This window comes from Podarcis liolepis (assembly GCF_965112155.1).
Source record: "Podarcis liolepis genome assembly, chromosome: 1".
Taxonomy (NCBI): Eukaryota; Metazoa; Chordata; class Lepidosauria; order Squamata; family Lacertidae; genus Podarcis; species Podarcis liolepis.
In genome coordinates, this window is record NC_139554.1 from 97,188,583 (window position 1) to 97,204,004 (window position 15,422).

The following is a 15,422-nucleotide window of genomic DNA, read 5'->3' on the forward strand; positions in this document are numbered from 1 at the left end:
TTTGTCCTGATCCCCAACAATTTCTATATTCAGGAGGCATTGACCCAAACAAGATGGTGGAAGCATGCTCAGAACTACCCAAGATGGTTTCATGCTTTTGATCATGTGGTTGAGCTTTCTGGTAAATAGTAATAACAGGGGGGAGGGCAGAATTCCATCCCTCTCATCTGCTGGACAAATTAAAGCTACATGCTGTGGCCACAAAGCAAGATTTCTTACACTCTTCCCTCCTTGCCCCTTATGTATGAATCTGACATGCACCATGTTCACCCTGTAGCCATCCCAAACTACCATAGGAATTATTGCAAATCCTATTTAAATTCCCTCACCTGCCCAGACAAAATGCTATTTGGGCCAAATTAAATAACATGCCTCTGGTCACACAGATGACACCAAACAGTGTGGAGCACAGGTGAAAAAGAGGAGACCTAGGGCCAATGAGGAGCTCTCCTCCAAATTCCTACTCAGCCCCCTCCAAAAGGGTGAATAGCAATGCCCACCCTGCAAAGGGTGGGATGGTGGGTGCCAACCAAAGGAAAGTGGGGGCAGGGCAGAGCTGGCTTAAGTAGCCTGCTCTCTGCCTTTTCCCTATTGGACAATGCAGCCCATGTGTTTGCCTCCCCCAGCCAAACCATCTCTCCTGTTCTTCCAGCACCATTATACCAACTCCTGCCACACTATCAGTTGTCAGTGGGAGAGTGGTATAAATAAAGGGATCTACAGGTAACTCTTTGGCAATCTCTTCAAGGGTTACTCACTTGGTATCAATTGTGTGAAACAAATATTTTCTTTTTTAAAAAATCGTGATTATTGTACACAAATAGCTGTTCCAGAGGGCTGTTCCAGCAGTGTTCTGCTTATGGCTTTAACAAGTAATGCATTGGACCCCCAAAACAGCATGCTTACTGAATCTCTGTTCAGAAAATATCACCTCTTAGGAAGCATTATATCTTCCACTGAATTATTACAAACATAATTTGATGCAATTATACTTTCAAATTATACTATATACCCCCATTGTGTTTGCTTTGTATATTTACATGAACCAGGCTAAGGATGAGTTTATTATTGGGTTTCAGAACAGTAATTATAACGTAGTTATTTCATCCAACTTCTAATGAAGCTTACAGTCAGGCAAAGCCGATGGAACATTAACATCAGAGTGCAAACACTCCTTAAAGCAATCCACAGGAAAGGATCAATCAGTGTAAAAAGTCACAGCCTTCACGCGGTATTGCTGTGCTCCGATAGTCTCTACAAATGAATTCTTAAGGATCATTTAACAAGGACTGTTTATCACTTAATATACAGTAACCATTCTGAATACACAATCATGGCAGTTAAAAAGACGGTGGAAGAAAGTTGCATTTTAATTATTATTTTTACCTTTTTACCACTATAGAGTGGTAGTGAACAGAGAACCAGGGTGAAATTACCCTGGGGCCCTCCAGATGGGTGTTTTATTACAGGTGTCTGCTCTTTGACACCCTAATGGTGCATTAGTGATGGATTTCTTCTGCTTTAGTTTGTTCTGTGATGCTTTCCCAATGCTACCAAATTGCTGGCATTCAGGCATGGGGTTTGTCGCATTAGTTTTTCTGGTTATATTGCTAGCACTTTTGTCTGGACTTTGAACATTCCAAGTGTTGTTGGACTACAGTTTCCATTAGCCCCAGCATAGCAAATAGTGAAAAATAATAGGAAGCAGAGTCCAACAATATCTGGAGGGTATCCGGGTGGCTACCCCTGCATTATAGCCTGCCTATCCAACACCTAGAGCTACAGACAGACGCAAAAAATTAAATTAGTTCCTCTGCAATCTCCTTTTCCTCCTTTAGCACACCTTTCAGTCCCTTGTCATCTAAAGGTTCAACCTACTCCCCAGCCAGTTTTCTGCTTCTGATTTATTTAAATACTTTTTGTTATTATTGTAATCGGTCCTAATGCTTTTAGCAGTATGTTCCTTGTCTTGAATTATCCCCCTCACCGATACCTCATTGTCCACTTGCATTTCTTTCGTCCACTTGCATTTCTTTTGTGTTCCTTTTTGTCCTCCACATTTGGGCAAGATTTCCATTTTCTGAAAGAAGCCTTCTTGCCTCCAGATGCTTCCTTGTTTCTGCTTCTTAATGACATCCTGTTAGACCTTTCTGCTCTGTTGTATCTGATCTTTTTCTGTTACGGTTTTAATAACCCCTAAGCATTCTGGTGAGATTTGACCCTCCTGACATTTCTGGGAGTATGTCCTACTGAATTCCGTGGGACACCACACCTCTGAGTAGACATACTAGAATGGTGCTCTTAAGCCTGTGTTAGAATATGGAAGAAACACTGAAGCAGCTTCAAAAGAAATGGAAGCGGTAACAATTGGTGGCAAGTATCTATTATTTGTCATTTCTGACCAGAAAGCATTGCTGTGTCTGTCATGGGTGTAGCCAGGATTCTTGTGGGGGGCATGCCTTTTGTTGTGGGGGCAGAACTTCAGTTAGCTTTGTATTTATTTATTTATTTATTGGGGGGCAGCTGTCCCTCCCTGCCCCCCTTGGCTACACCCATGGTCTCAGTGGTGGGAAACCTGGGGCCTTCCAGAAGTTATTGGACCCCAACTCCCATAATGTCTGACCATTGGCCATGCTAGCTAGGGCTGGAGGGTTTTTGATTCCAACAACATTGGGGAGGGGGGGCAGCACAGGTTTTCCACTGCTACACTATTTGCTTCAGAAAGCATGTATATATTACCTGTATATACTTTGAAAGGAATGCCTCATTGCCTTGCCTATCACAACCTAAGCAGAAACTCTTTTAGCACGATCTTATTGAAGACATTAAGCTGGGGGACATCTCCATACTTGATTAAATGGGGAGACAGAAATGGCCATTTCACTTTGCTGGTAAATCGTTTTGCCCAGCTTTGACACAATAATTTGCTTAATTTCTTAATGCGCTTCTACAGTTCAGACTGCGCTCCCAGCTTTTAAGTGCCATCATTAAATTCTCATTTCAAATCAATGTACTAGTTGCACATTGCTGGGCAAACAAAGTATTTAAAGAGTTTTCCCCATAATGCAAGGTAATTGGTGGATCCTCAGCAAGGCCCATGAAGTTGCAGTTGTCTTTGCCAGTAGAAAGCCAGCAAAAGGAGGGGGAGACTAGAAAAGACTCATTTGCTGCCAGTATCACAGTGTTTGGCCTGGAAGTCAGCTGCCCTTTACAGAAAGAGCCTGAATAAACCAGCAGCACAAAACACAGCTGACAAGGCCCAGCAGCTGAACAAATGGACAAGTATGTAATTTAGCTCAGCCTTCCTTTTGGGTGGGTGTGTGTGCGCTTAATTAATGAGGGTGGTACAAAAGGGTGGTAATGAGTACTGAGTGTCTGTGAGGTCAAAGATCATTTTTGTGCACACAATGGCTTCATTTTCGACTAAATCTTTCAGCCTATGATAAAAGAGCTTACCTTGAGAGAGTTCAAGGAATTGAAAGCAGAACAGGGTGTTTTTTTTGGGGGGGGGAGGGGTATTCAAAAACATAAGAAAAGAAAAGAGTGGGGGATTGATACCAAATGGGACAATGAAAAGATACAAAGCGCAGAGAGATAATCTGTTGGATGCTTGTGAAGAGCAAATAGGAAAGTATGGTGACGTGAGATACAAAATTATACAATAAACACCTGGTCTTCAATAGATGAGCCATATTCCACAACTGAATCACATTGTAATGTAAAGTCATACGATTCATACCAACCTTTTTTGTCTCTCTGTTTACAGATTTTTAAGAGAAGGGAAGTTAAAAGTAGTTCTCAGGATTAAAATTTTTTAAGACTACCACAATAAAAACATCAAGTTAAGGGAGTGAGCATAATAATATGTTTTGGAATTTTTGCTCCCTATTTTTCTTGATTTGTTATTTTCTTTCTTTCTTATAATTATTGTCTATGTGTCCCTCCCCCCTTTGTCAGAGATGTAGTTGTTTTGAAGGGACCAAGGCAAACTCATAGAATTGTAGAAATGTAGAGTTGGGGGTGACCTGAAGGGTCATCTGGTCCAACCGCCTGCAATGCAGGAATCTCAACTAAAGCATCCATGTCAGATGTCCATCCAACCTCAGAGATGGCCATCCAAATGGTCTCAGAGCTGCAAAAAGGAAACCATGGTTCCAGACTGACCTCATCACTTCATATTATAGCATTGTGCACAAAATACCCAACAAAGGGAGGCTATTTTAGTTCCCTGCTGTGGTGAATGTTTCCATCTGGATAGGTATTCATGTGCACTCATTTGCATTCAGAGTACGTGATAAGGGTAGACTCAAGTCAAGATCTGAAACAAGGTTTGCCACATGAAGACAGCCACCAAAGGCAGCAATATAGCCACTATTATGGTTATTCTGGCCATTTTTGGACTACACTTCCCATCATCCCTGATCATTGGCAGTGATAGACTGATAGGTGCTGGAAATCAATAGCACCTGGAGGGGCACAGATTCCCTACCCCTGTGTTATGAAATCACACTGTTTATGTAATGGAATATTAAAGATCACAGCTGCATAAGCATTCTTCTATGCTGGGAATAAAGGTGAGAGCAGCATAATAATTCAAAGCAATTCCAATTCATTTCAAATGCAACATGCAAGTGACCGTGATTTGTTCACACTAGACCATTGTGCTCAACAAGGTGTCATAGACCTCTGCTGAATATTCACGGGAATTAAGTTCTTTGACCACTAGAGGGCTTCCATATTTTTATTTAAAGCAATAGAAACACAACATGGGGCATAAGTTTTAAATCTATAAGATGACTGTATGCAGACATACAGGATCTATACTATCGAAGAAATATATATTTCAGTGACTAACATAGCAGAACTTTTAAATTCTTGCAGCAAAACATTTTTGATTCTGCCTTCATCAGTTGCTCTGATTAAAATGTTGCTGTTTCCAAGGTGGCAGTTATGGTGTGTGTGTTTGTGTGTGTGTGTGTGTGTGTGTGTGTGTAAGTATATGTATGCAACATTCTCTCTATCATTATGTTTCCAGTTTCTTGCAAATGAAACAGCAGCTATAAACATCTAATATGTGAATCCTAATGGGAAAGCTAGCAAAAAATCAGAACAAAGTTGTCAGAGCAAATAGTTTAAAAATTTAACATTGTACATGAAATTTAGATAGCAATACATAGGATAGTATGTATCATCAAGTATCAGTAGCATATCATCAAGTCTCAGGAGTTCCACAGGTCTGGGTATAAATTACTCAGGTTTGAATAGAAATTCATCTCTTGCTTTGGATGCATGGCATTTTAGTTTTGTTCCACCCTTCATCATTGCAGACATTTATTTCATTTTTTAAGACCTGGATCTGACAGAAGATCATGATTGCAATAAAAATCTAGGCTGAGTTTCAAATTGGTAAGAGGCAGCACACTTCATACTACACAGTGTAGAAGTCCTGAAATATACATAGCTTCTTATCTTCCAAATGCTCCCAAGCTCAGTCCACAACAGCCATAGTGTGCTTACAGCCTAAATGTGTTTAATTTGCTCAAAATGAAGGTTGGGAAAAAGAGGGAGAGGGGGAGAGGGAGGGAGGGAGGGAGGGAGAGAGAGAGAGAGAGAGAGAGAGAGAGAGAGAGAGAGAGAGAGATTATAGTGCCATTCTAACGGATATGATGCTAACTGAAGGTTTGGGATGTGGGAGTATAAGAAGTTAATTGGTAGCTCTTAACATAAGCTCTTGCTTATTAGACCCCCACTTGATCTATACATAAGGGAAAGGGCATCTAAGGTTTAATTGGGTGAAAGGAGAAGGGATGTGCAAGGACATATTATGTTTGGTTCTGAATGCTTGATTATAGCCTGTCTTAAAAGACTTAAGAAGAACTTCATCCCAGTGGATTTAGTTGGCTTCCTAGGTTTGTGTATCTCCATTTTCTTTTTAATGGACCTAAAGGTAAAGGCACCCCTGCCCGTACAGGCCAGTCTTGCCAGACTCTAGGGTTGTGCGCTCATCTCACTCTATAGGCCGGGAGCCAGTGCTGTCCGCAGACACTTCCGGGTCACGTGGCCAGCGTGACAAGCTGCATCTGGCGAGCCAGCGCAGCACACGGAACGCTGTTTACCTTCCCGCTATAAAGCAGCCCCTATTTATCTACTTGCACCCCGGGGTGCTTTCGAACTGCTAGGTTGGCAGGCGCTGGGACCGAACGATGGGAGCGCAACTCGCCGCGGGGATTTGAACTGCCGACCATACGATCGACAAGCCCTAGGCACTGAGGTTTTACCCACAGCGCCACCCCGCGTCCCTAATGGACCTAGGGGGGTTTAATAACTTGATCTCATAAAACTCAGGGGGTGGCTGAAGATTGTTTTGCTGGGCAGGTACAGAAGCTGAGCTGGCTACTAAATATTACATCAAAACTGGTGATGGGACATGACCTCTTCAGAACTTGTGGGCAGGAGGCTAGCTCAGGCGGTCCCACAGCAGACACTACTCCATCTTTATTACTGCTTCCAACATCACAGAATTTGTCGCCTGAGGCAGCTGCCTTATTCTGCCTAAACGGTGGGGCTGGACCTGACAAAACTGATGTCCTGAGGAAGCTGTCCTGCTTCACGTATGTTACTATTATTGTTTGATGTGAGAGGAAAACCATATTGCAGATGCCTTTGGTAACTGTCCTTGCTAGAATTACAGAATACTTTGCTATGATATTTCAGGGACAGAATGGATCTTGCAAATGCTCTGTTGAGCAAAGTGCTGAAATGCTATAAGCATAGAAAAGGTACAATAGGCAGTTTTTCAGGCGGTGTGAGAATGGCCTTTCGTACAGCCTAGTATTGCTTATTATGAGGCTATAGGGTGGGAGGGATGCACAATGGATGTTTACAGACCAGTTTCACAACTGTACCTTTAAAAGGGAAGGAATCTCAGAAACTATTTTTAGCTGCTGCCAGCTTCATTATATTTTAAACTGAAAGACAGATGAATTGCCTTGAGAATACAGCAAGAGGTTTCTTGGAAGCAAAGCTCAAATGGCCACATTATTCATGGCCCAAAAACTATAGCTGGTGAATCCAGAATTGCCATGAACCTGCCCCAGGGGCTTGTGGTGTATACTGTGTCAAAGACCAAATAAGGCAGCTAACAGCTTTTTGCTCAGAGAAGAGGCAGAGCTAGCAGGCTGGATCCAGACTTAGGTTGCAATTTTATTCTCATTTACCTGGGAGTAAACCCCGCTGAAATCAGTGGAACTTACTTCTGAGTTTATGTTGTTAGGATTCTAGCCTTAGTCATGCTTAGGGTAGACACATTGAAATGAACTGGGCAAGTAATGATTAGGAATGGGCAAATCTGTCAGTTCTTTGAACTTCTTGTGTCCCCCCCACCAATCTTCAGTTCAGTTCTCCACATTTCCTCATCAGTTTGCAATGCTTTCTCATAAAAATTCTTAAGTGTTTTACTGTGAATTCCTCCTAATATTCACATTTTTGTATGCAGTTTTGCCTAACAAACATAAATTTTCAAAGAAATTTTCCCCTATACAATACATCTTTTAAATGTTATTTTCTCCAATATATGCATTATTATTCAAACTTTGTCCTAATGTGTCCATTTTTGCACACAAGAAATCTCTGGAGAACAGGACTGCATAATTTGAAGAAGTGCAAATTTTTCAAAGGGTGGCTGTGTTTTGGTTCCCGTATTATTTCAGGATGTGCAAATAAGGTAGGTTCTCTTTCAATGTGAACTGAATTGTATTTTCCCTATCCCTATAATGGTTAGGTCCCATTGATTTCAGTTCAGTGGCGTAGTGTGGGGGGTGCAGGGGGGGCTGGCCGCACCGGGCGCAACATCTGGGGGGGGGGGCGCTCGCACTCGCTGCTCTCTGCCCCTACTAAAATCCACGGGTTAGGGGGCGCAAATTACTTGCCTTGCCCCGGGTGCTGACAACCCACGCTACACCACTGTTTCAGTTGATCTACCCTAAGCATGGTGGTGTCTGGCTCCAATGGAATAGGTAATATCCGAGTAAGTATCCGAGTAAGTAATACTTCTGACATTGACTATCTCCCAATGTTTTTAATAAGGCTGGAAATCATGGCACTTTTTATTTTAATCAAGCAGCCTACCTAGTACCATACATTGAGTTAAGTTATTAAATAACTCATACAACATGAAGTCAATAGGTAAACTGTGTCAGTTAATGTTGCACATCACACCAATCTCAGAATGACGCGATGTTCCAGGGACATACCCAGGGGTTACGTTTCCTTTGGGAATGAGGCAGAGCAGAGACTGTGGTGTCTTAATGATATATGGTTTACACATATATACAACCTGAGCCTGCAATGGCGGGATTCACAGCATTAACACCCCAAGAGGGTCTTGCTTCTCCCATGGCTACAGCTTTGGATTCAAATGGAAATCAAACATTGCTCTCAAATGTTGCTTTGACTCTCTCTCCAGATTGCTGCTTTACCTCTAGGTCACATCACTGTAAACATTCAACTGTCACCTTTCTCTTTTTCTAACTACCAGCCAGTTGAAGGTGATGGTGGTACCAGCTGTCTCACCCAGATCCGCTTCCTTTGTTCCCTTAATGGCCCACCACCCAGGCCATCACCTCAACAGGAAGCTAGCCTGGCTATTCCAAGAATTAGAAGGGGGGGGGGGAGGCATTAGAAGGGTCTTGGCCTACAGCCTACTCCCACTACCCAAACTCATAACAATAATCAATCAAATAAGCTACCGATAGAGTCAGCAAAGTAAACCAGTCCCAACATGTTTTGGCTTGCAACTATTACTCATAGCATGTTAAGACTCTTCTGTTGTCTCCTTCATCTGTGTTTTGTTACACCAAATTCTTTCCCAGGTGCCTTCAGGTTCACTGACCCAGTTTTCTCAATAATAACTAATAGACCCTGTTCAATGTGGCTTCTTCTTTGATGCAAGCAGCACCTTGAATTAAGGCTGTGAGAGAAGAGATGAAAGGTCAACAAAGGTTGCTCCTGATTTGTTCCATGCCAGTTTGTCCCTGTGGTCCAGTAGAAGCTAATGCCTTTGTTTCCCCTTTGCTCACTCACTAAGACAACGGAGCAACAGAGCACTTGTGAAGAAGGGATGTGCCCACTGTTCTCTGGCCAGCTAGATAGCACTTTGATATTTGGATCAAAAGTCTTGCTTTCAAGGGGACAGAAGTTATTTCCCGGGGAGGGGGGGAGAGGAGAGGAGAGAGAAGCTTAAATGGAGAGAGATTTCACCTATGTCCAATCCTGTTCTGTGTCATTGTCTCCTGTATCTGCATTGGTGCTATTCTAGCCCATTAATGACAACATTGTAAATAAGATAGCAACACAGTGCCATGTAGCTGGCTAGCCAGATTTGGTTGTGTGATGAGACTGGTGGCAAATAATGTCCACCGTGAATGATGGCAGTGCTTCCTGGATCAGTCCTATGCAGCCAACTGGAAATCATACAGGTAGTAGGATGGTGCCACAACTATTTGCAATGTCACCAAAAGCAAACAAAGTGCATTCAGACTGAGGGCAATGCTTCCTGAATATGAAACTAGTTTTGATCATTATGGCAGCTGTGGAGAGGCAGCGGACTGGACAAACTGGAAGCAATGCCTGTTTATGTAGTATGACTTACTGGTTCGTGTACAGATGCTTACTGCCCACTCCCCTACATGCTTATTCATTTTGAAGATGCACATGTGGTGGAGCATATTTGCTTTCTGTTTGTGCAGAGTAGGACCCATCCCAACAAGTTCAAATGATAAGAAAGGAGATTTCAGCTAAATATTAGGATGGTATGAGCTGTTTAACAGTGAAGCAATCTGTGCCTTTTTTTTATTAAGTTTCCAATTAAGAAACCAATCTTATCACATTAGTTATACCAAATTATACCAATACATAATACACTCCAAATAATTAGCCAAATTTTAAATTTTTGTTGGGGGTACCCATGCTTCGAGTTCAGTGAAGCAATTTGTGTCAAAAGGAGACAGAGCTTTTTAAGCAGACCACTGATGACCGCCTCTCGGTGATTTAGTAGCGGTGGCTTTTCTGCCTAGGTGGGTGCTGGACTAGATGACTTTTGAAGCTCCTTCCAACTGTATGCATCTAAGATTGCACTGGGAAATACTCCTTAACTACAGCATGCAATTTGCAGCTTATTTCCAACTGTAAATTGGATGATTTTTATGATTTTTAGTGTCAATCTTATGTTGTATTTATTGTACCCCTTGCATGCCTCCTATATATCTCTTTTATCGCTTTAGTTGAAGGGCATTTTTAAAATATAACAAATGAAAAGTAGTCTGTCATACTTGCTCAGGACTCTTTTTTCTTTTTCTGTTTAGGTTAGGGTCCTTTGGTCACCATCTCCCTTTGCCATCATGCCCTTTGTGTGACTTGAATTATCTGCACTTGGACAGCGGAATCCTGTCTGTCTTTTACTAAAAAAACAAACAACCTCCACTGAGTTATGTGACACTTCTAAGAAAAGATGCTTCGGACTATAGCCAGAGAGTACTCATGGTCCATGGCATCTGTGAAGATAGATAGATAAAAATCCTGCACATAAGAGTCATGATATCTTTATAAAACCCTTTGCAAAAATCGACTCTGTTCACAGCTAGGAGTCAGGGACATGTCACAACAGCATAGGAATTTGCTGTTATTTCTGCGGCATGTTGTTTTCCTCTGTTCTCTGTTCCCTTCACTCCTGGCTTTTGTACAACACCCAGGTCCATGTCTCTGAACATCTGATCAACTGTAGTACTTCTTAGTCACGCACAGTTTCTTATAGAATGGGAAGCTTGCATGACAGTCTGGATAGGTTTGGCTATTCCTCATGGATGAACATCCCTCTCTTTTTCCCCTCTGATGCATTGTGAGCATAATGTGTCCTGTCCTGCTGCCAATACATCCACAATAGATGGCACCACTTCTCTGCATACAGATGCACAGGAGTAATTCCCCCCCTGTTGCAATTATTTATTCATTTCTTCTGGATTCTTTTGCCTTCTTGTTCCCTGCCCCCAAGAGAAGAGATGCATTGGGAATTGGACCTATTGTGATTTCTGAAATGAAATGGCCCGATTTGCACTTCCCAGAGTCATGTGTGGATCAGATCACAGCTCTCCATGAGATGCTGCACTTTTTCTGAATGTTGCAACATGATTCTTAGAATGAAAAGATAGATATTTAAATAATCCAATGCAGATATATATAATTTAAAATCCCAATGCAGATCCAAGTGGAGATGGGAATGGATTCATGGTGCAAATGTGTGAAAATGACCAGTACTGCAAATAGTATCTTTCTATCCCTGTTTAATATACAACAGAACTTAATTTAAACCACCTAGACAACTTGAGTTATGATCATCACAGGGACTACATCTTCATGCCTGGTCCTGCCGGCTTTTTAAGATCTACGCATATTGCCTTGCTGTACTGAGTCTACGCAGGTATTGGGTGTGGAGCAGATGGGCATGGTTGGGAAGACTTGTGGGCTCTCTTAGGTTTGCATGATTAGGGGTTGCCCTCTGCTCCTCTACTGGACTTTAACTTGCAAGGGCATGTGGCCATGCAAGGGAGTGGTGCCCAGATAATGAAATCCCTTTCTTAGTGTTCTGCCCCTTCATTTGCTTTGATTTGCTATCAAGTTAAATGCAAAAATGTATCCTGAGGAGCTAGCACTGGGGAGAAGAGTGGCTAATAAAAGCCCTGTGCTCTGATTTTTTTAAAAATGAAATGAAATGGTACAATTCAAACATTGTACAATTTAAATATTGTTTCACAAATGAAACTGTTTTCATTATGCATGCATGTGAAGGGATGGTGTGTGCCCTGATGTGCATAATAAGCTTCAACATAATCAGTTTTATCATGTACTTGACAAAGTAGGCTTTAGTGCACAATAGCTTGTGCCATAGAACATTTGATAGGTACTGTGTGCATTTTCCCTATGAGGAAAGGTTACAGCATTTGGGACTTTTTAGTTTAGAGAAAAGGTGAGTAAGAGGTGACATGACAGAAGTTTATAAAGTTATGCATAGCATGGAGAAAGTGGCTAGAGAAAGATTCTTCTCCTCCCTCTGATAATGCTAGGACTCGGGGACATCAAATGAAGCTGAATGTTGGAAGTTTCAGGACATATAAATGAAAATTATTATTATTATTATTATTATTATTAGTAGTAGTAGTAGTAGTAGTAGTAGTAGTATGTCTTTACACGGTGCATAGTTTAACTACAGAGTTGGCTCTCACAGGACACAGTCATGGCCAGCAATCTAGATGGCTTTAATGGAGAAGTAGACAAATTCAAGGAGAGTTCCGTCAGTGGCTACAAGCCATGATGGCTGTGTTCTGCCTCCACAGTCAGAGACAGTAGTGTTTCTGAATGCCAGTTGCTGAGAACCATGGCAGGACAGCGTTGTCTTGTCCTTGCGTCCTGCTTGCATCCTTCCCACAAGCATCCTTCTGGCCTCTACCAGAACAGGATGCTGGACTAGATGGACCATTGGCCTGATCCACCAGTTTTTTTCTTAGGTTCTTATGATAGGCAACAAAAAATATAACCCCTCTTAAGCCACCTTCGGAACTCCTCCAATCATTTCAGTGAATGTATGGGAATGTTAGCGAGATTTTACTCACTACTCATGCTCCATGTTCACAGTTGGGTGAAGGTAGCCGATATGCATATAGATGCTATGGTTTTCACTTCATTGGAGGTGGCCTTCATGCATCTGTTTATATGGCAGCCCCCTACAGGCTACCACTGAATATGTGGCCATCAGGCTGCATCATCCATGGATGAGATCCTTCTATCCCTTCACATGTTCATTGAATCCATAGGCTGGGAAATGACTTTCATTGAACTTAGTGGGTCTGAATGTTTAGGACTTCTCTCTTTGTCTGTTAGATGCTGTTACTATTTTTGTTGCATGAGAACGTGGCTACTGTTTTGGAACTCATGACATCACTCAAGGCTCTTCTGTGTGTGACACTTTACAAAGGTAAAGTGAGAGTGCTTCTAATATTCTCTTCAAAATAGAGAATATATGCCTTTATACGCCTGGAAATGGAGGTGCTATGTCTTCATTTTTGCTCCCATGATGCTTTCTATATGGGTGTAAATTGACTCATGATCTGCTCCCAGGGGCGGCTTTTGAGTAACTTGTGGGATTTTATCCATACTCTAATTGGTAATCCTGCTTCTCCTTTTTGTGTTTATTGTGCTTAGATTATCTGATACAGTTCAATGAAAATCAGTTCAATGAAAGCATGACATGCCCAATTTGTCAGCTACATTACCTTGGTGATTCCTCTCTCTGCTTCCTTTCTTGTCAATGCAGCACCCAAGATCAGAGTGAGCTTGCACTAGGGCTTTCTTTATGTCTGATCCTATTAGTACTCATTTTGATATAGTAGAGTTATTCTCCAAAATGGAAATAAGGAGAGGGAAAGTGTTCACATAATATAGAAATGATTTGAAATCCGTTAGAGTGGAACAAAAATGTAGCTCAAGAGGAAAATGGCATGGAGATGAAAATTAAAAATAATAATGAAACTGGAGTGTTGAGTGCCCACTAAATCATTCCCAAAAATTTGTATAAAAAGTGAAGGTTATTGCATAATCTTTTGGGCTGTATGATGGGAATGGAATTGGCATGTAACTCCCCAGTCACTGTAAATTACAATGATCACTATACTACATTTTATTTTAGCAGAAATGCTGCAGAGTTCCTTATTGGGCCTTGATTACTTTGCACCTGTGACTCCCTTAGTAGGCAGTGCAGAAGAACTAGCTCCATGTACATTTCTGGAATGCTTTTGTGAAATACCTCCATTCATCAAGGGGGTTGTGAGAGATACTGCAACACTTCTTCGTGTCTAGGCATATACTATGAAAGATGCAGTGGTACCTTGGGTTACATATCCTTCAGGTTACAGACTCTGCTAACCCAGAAATAGTGCTTCAGGTTAAGAACTTTGCTTCTGGATAAGAACAGAAATCGTGCTCCTGCGGCGCGGCAGCAGTAGGAGGCCCCATTAGCTAAAGTGGTGCTTCAGGTTAAGAACAGTTTCAGGTTAAGAATGGACCTCCGGAACGAATTAAGTACTTAACCCGAGGTACCACTGTACAAGAAAAACTTGTCTCCTAATATACTGCTGTATGCTACCTACTTCCTTGAGTGATGAGTGGTTCCAACTTAAGTACTACCTGGGTTTGGCTTCCTTTGAAGGAGAGAGAGGGAGAGAGAGACAGAGAGACACAGAGAGCATGCACACTAGTCTGGTTTATTACATTTTTTGTAGCATTTCAGTAGTTGCCTACAAATATGCAAAGACTAGGCAAGCAATATACACCCCTCCAAGACAACCACAACAGCCAGAAGTCCCCTCTTTCTGACTCTCTGTCTGTCTGTTCCAAACTGCAAGTTCTTGTTTCATCTCTCTCTCTCTCTCTCTCTCTCTCTCTCTCTCTCCTGACTCCTCATAGCTAGGAAAGTTTCTCAATATCAGTTCAGTAGGTTCCCATTACGATGCAAACTGAGCAAACCCACCCCTCTGCACTCTAGAATGCTTCCCAGTGACTGCCAGTGAATTACTTTCCTCATCTGCCCTGCCCTACTTAATTATAAAATGTAACCCAACCCAATAGAAAAGCTTCTATTATTGTAGGAACAGTGTTGGGGAAGTGAAAAAACCTGCTTCTCTTGATCAATTTTGTTGACTGGCCAAACAAACAAACAAACAAACAAACAAACAAACAAACAAACAAACCTATCACCACCCCTATTTTACCCAGAAGCAACCAACTGTTCCTACACTGCCTTTGCTATGTGAGGGGTGTGAGAGAGAGTACCGCTGAGCAAGATTCAAAGAGGTCTGGCAAAGGGGTGGACACCCTGTGACTGGTTTCTTACAATCAACTCTAAGAATGTGCTACAGAAGTCTAGTGCTGGCAGGAATTTCAAGGTAATACAGCGTGATTAGCTGTCCCAAAGCCAGAATAGCTGCACAATATCCCCTTTTGGTTAACCTGCGTGAATGAGCCTTAGTCGCAAAAAGTTCTCTTACTTAACAATAACATTTTGAATCTTTGTTTAAATTTGTTTTCTTTTTTAACACTCTGCATTAAAAAGCGGGGTACAGAAGAAGCAGCCAAGCCCTCGTACTCTTTGATTGAGCTAGAGAAGTCAGGGCTTCAAATTAGAATAATTTTAGTGGCCAGAAACTCAGACAATAGCAAGAGTAATTTTCTTCAAATTTTGCAGGCAAATCTCGTTTGACTTCACAGCAAACCTGGCAATTTTCAGGCCAAACCAATTTGTGTCATTTTTTCCCCCTGGCCAAAATTACAGGGGTCTAAAAATAGGGTTTAGATTATAATGACAGTTTCTGCCTTTA

The 15,422-nt window shown here is 41.8% G+C and overlaps 1 protein-coding gene across 1 annotated transcript in view; it reads left to right on the forward strand.

Moving 5' to 3' along the window:
* The first annotated feature begins 7,651 nt into the window (after positions 1 to 7,651).
* Positions 7,652 to 15,422, forward strand: part of THSD7B (thrombospondin type 1 domain containing 7B) — a 413,810-nt gene continuing 406,039 nt past the window's right edge. Inside the window, exon 1 of the mRNA XM_083493189.1 lies at positions 7,652 to 7,723. The gene's annotated coding sequence lies outside the window, so the exon portion shown is untranslated. The remainder of the gene's footprint in view (positions 7,724 to 15,422) is intronic.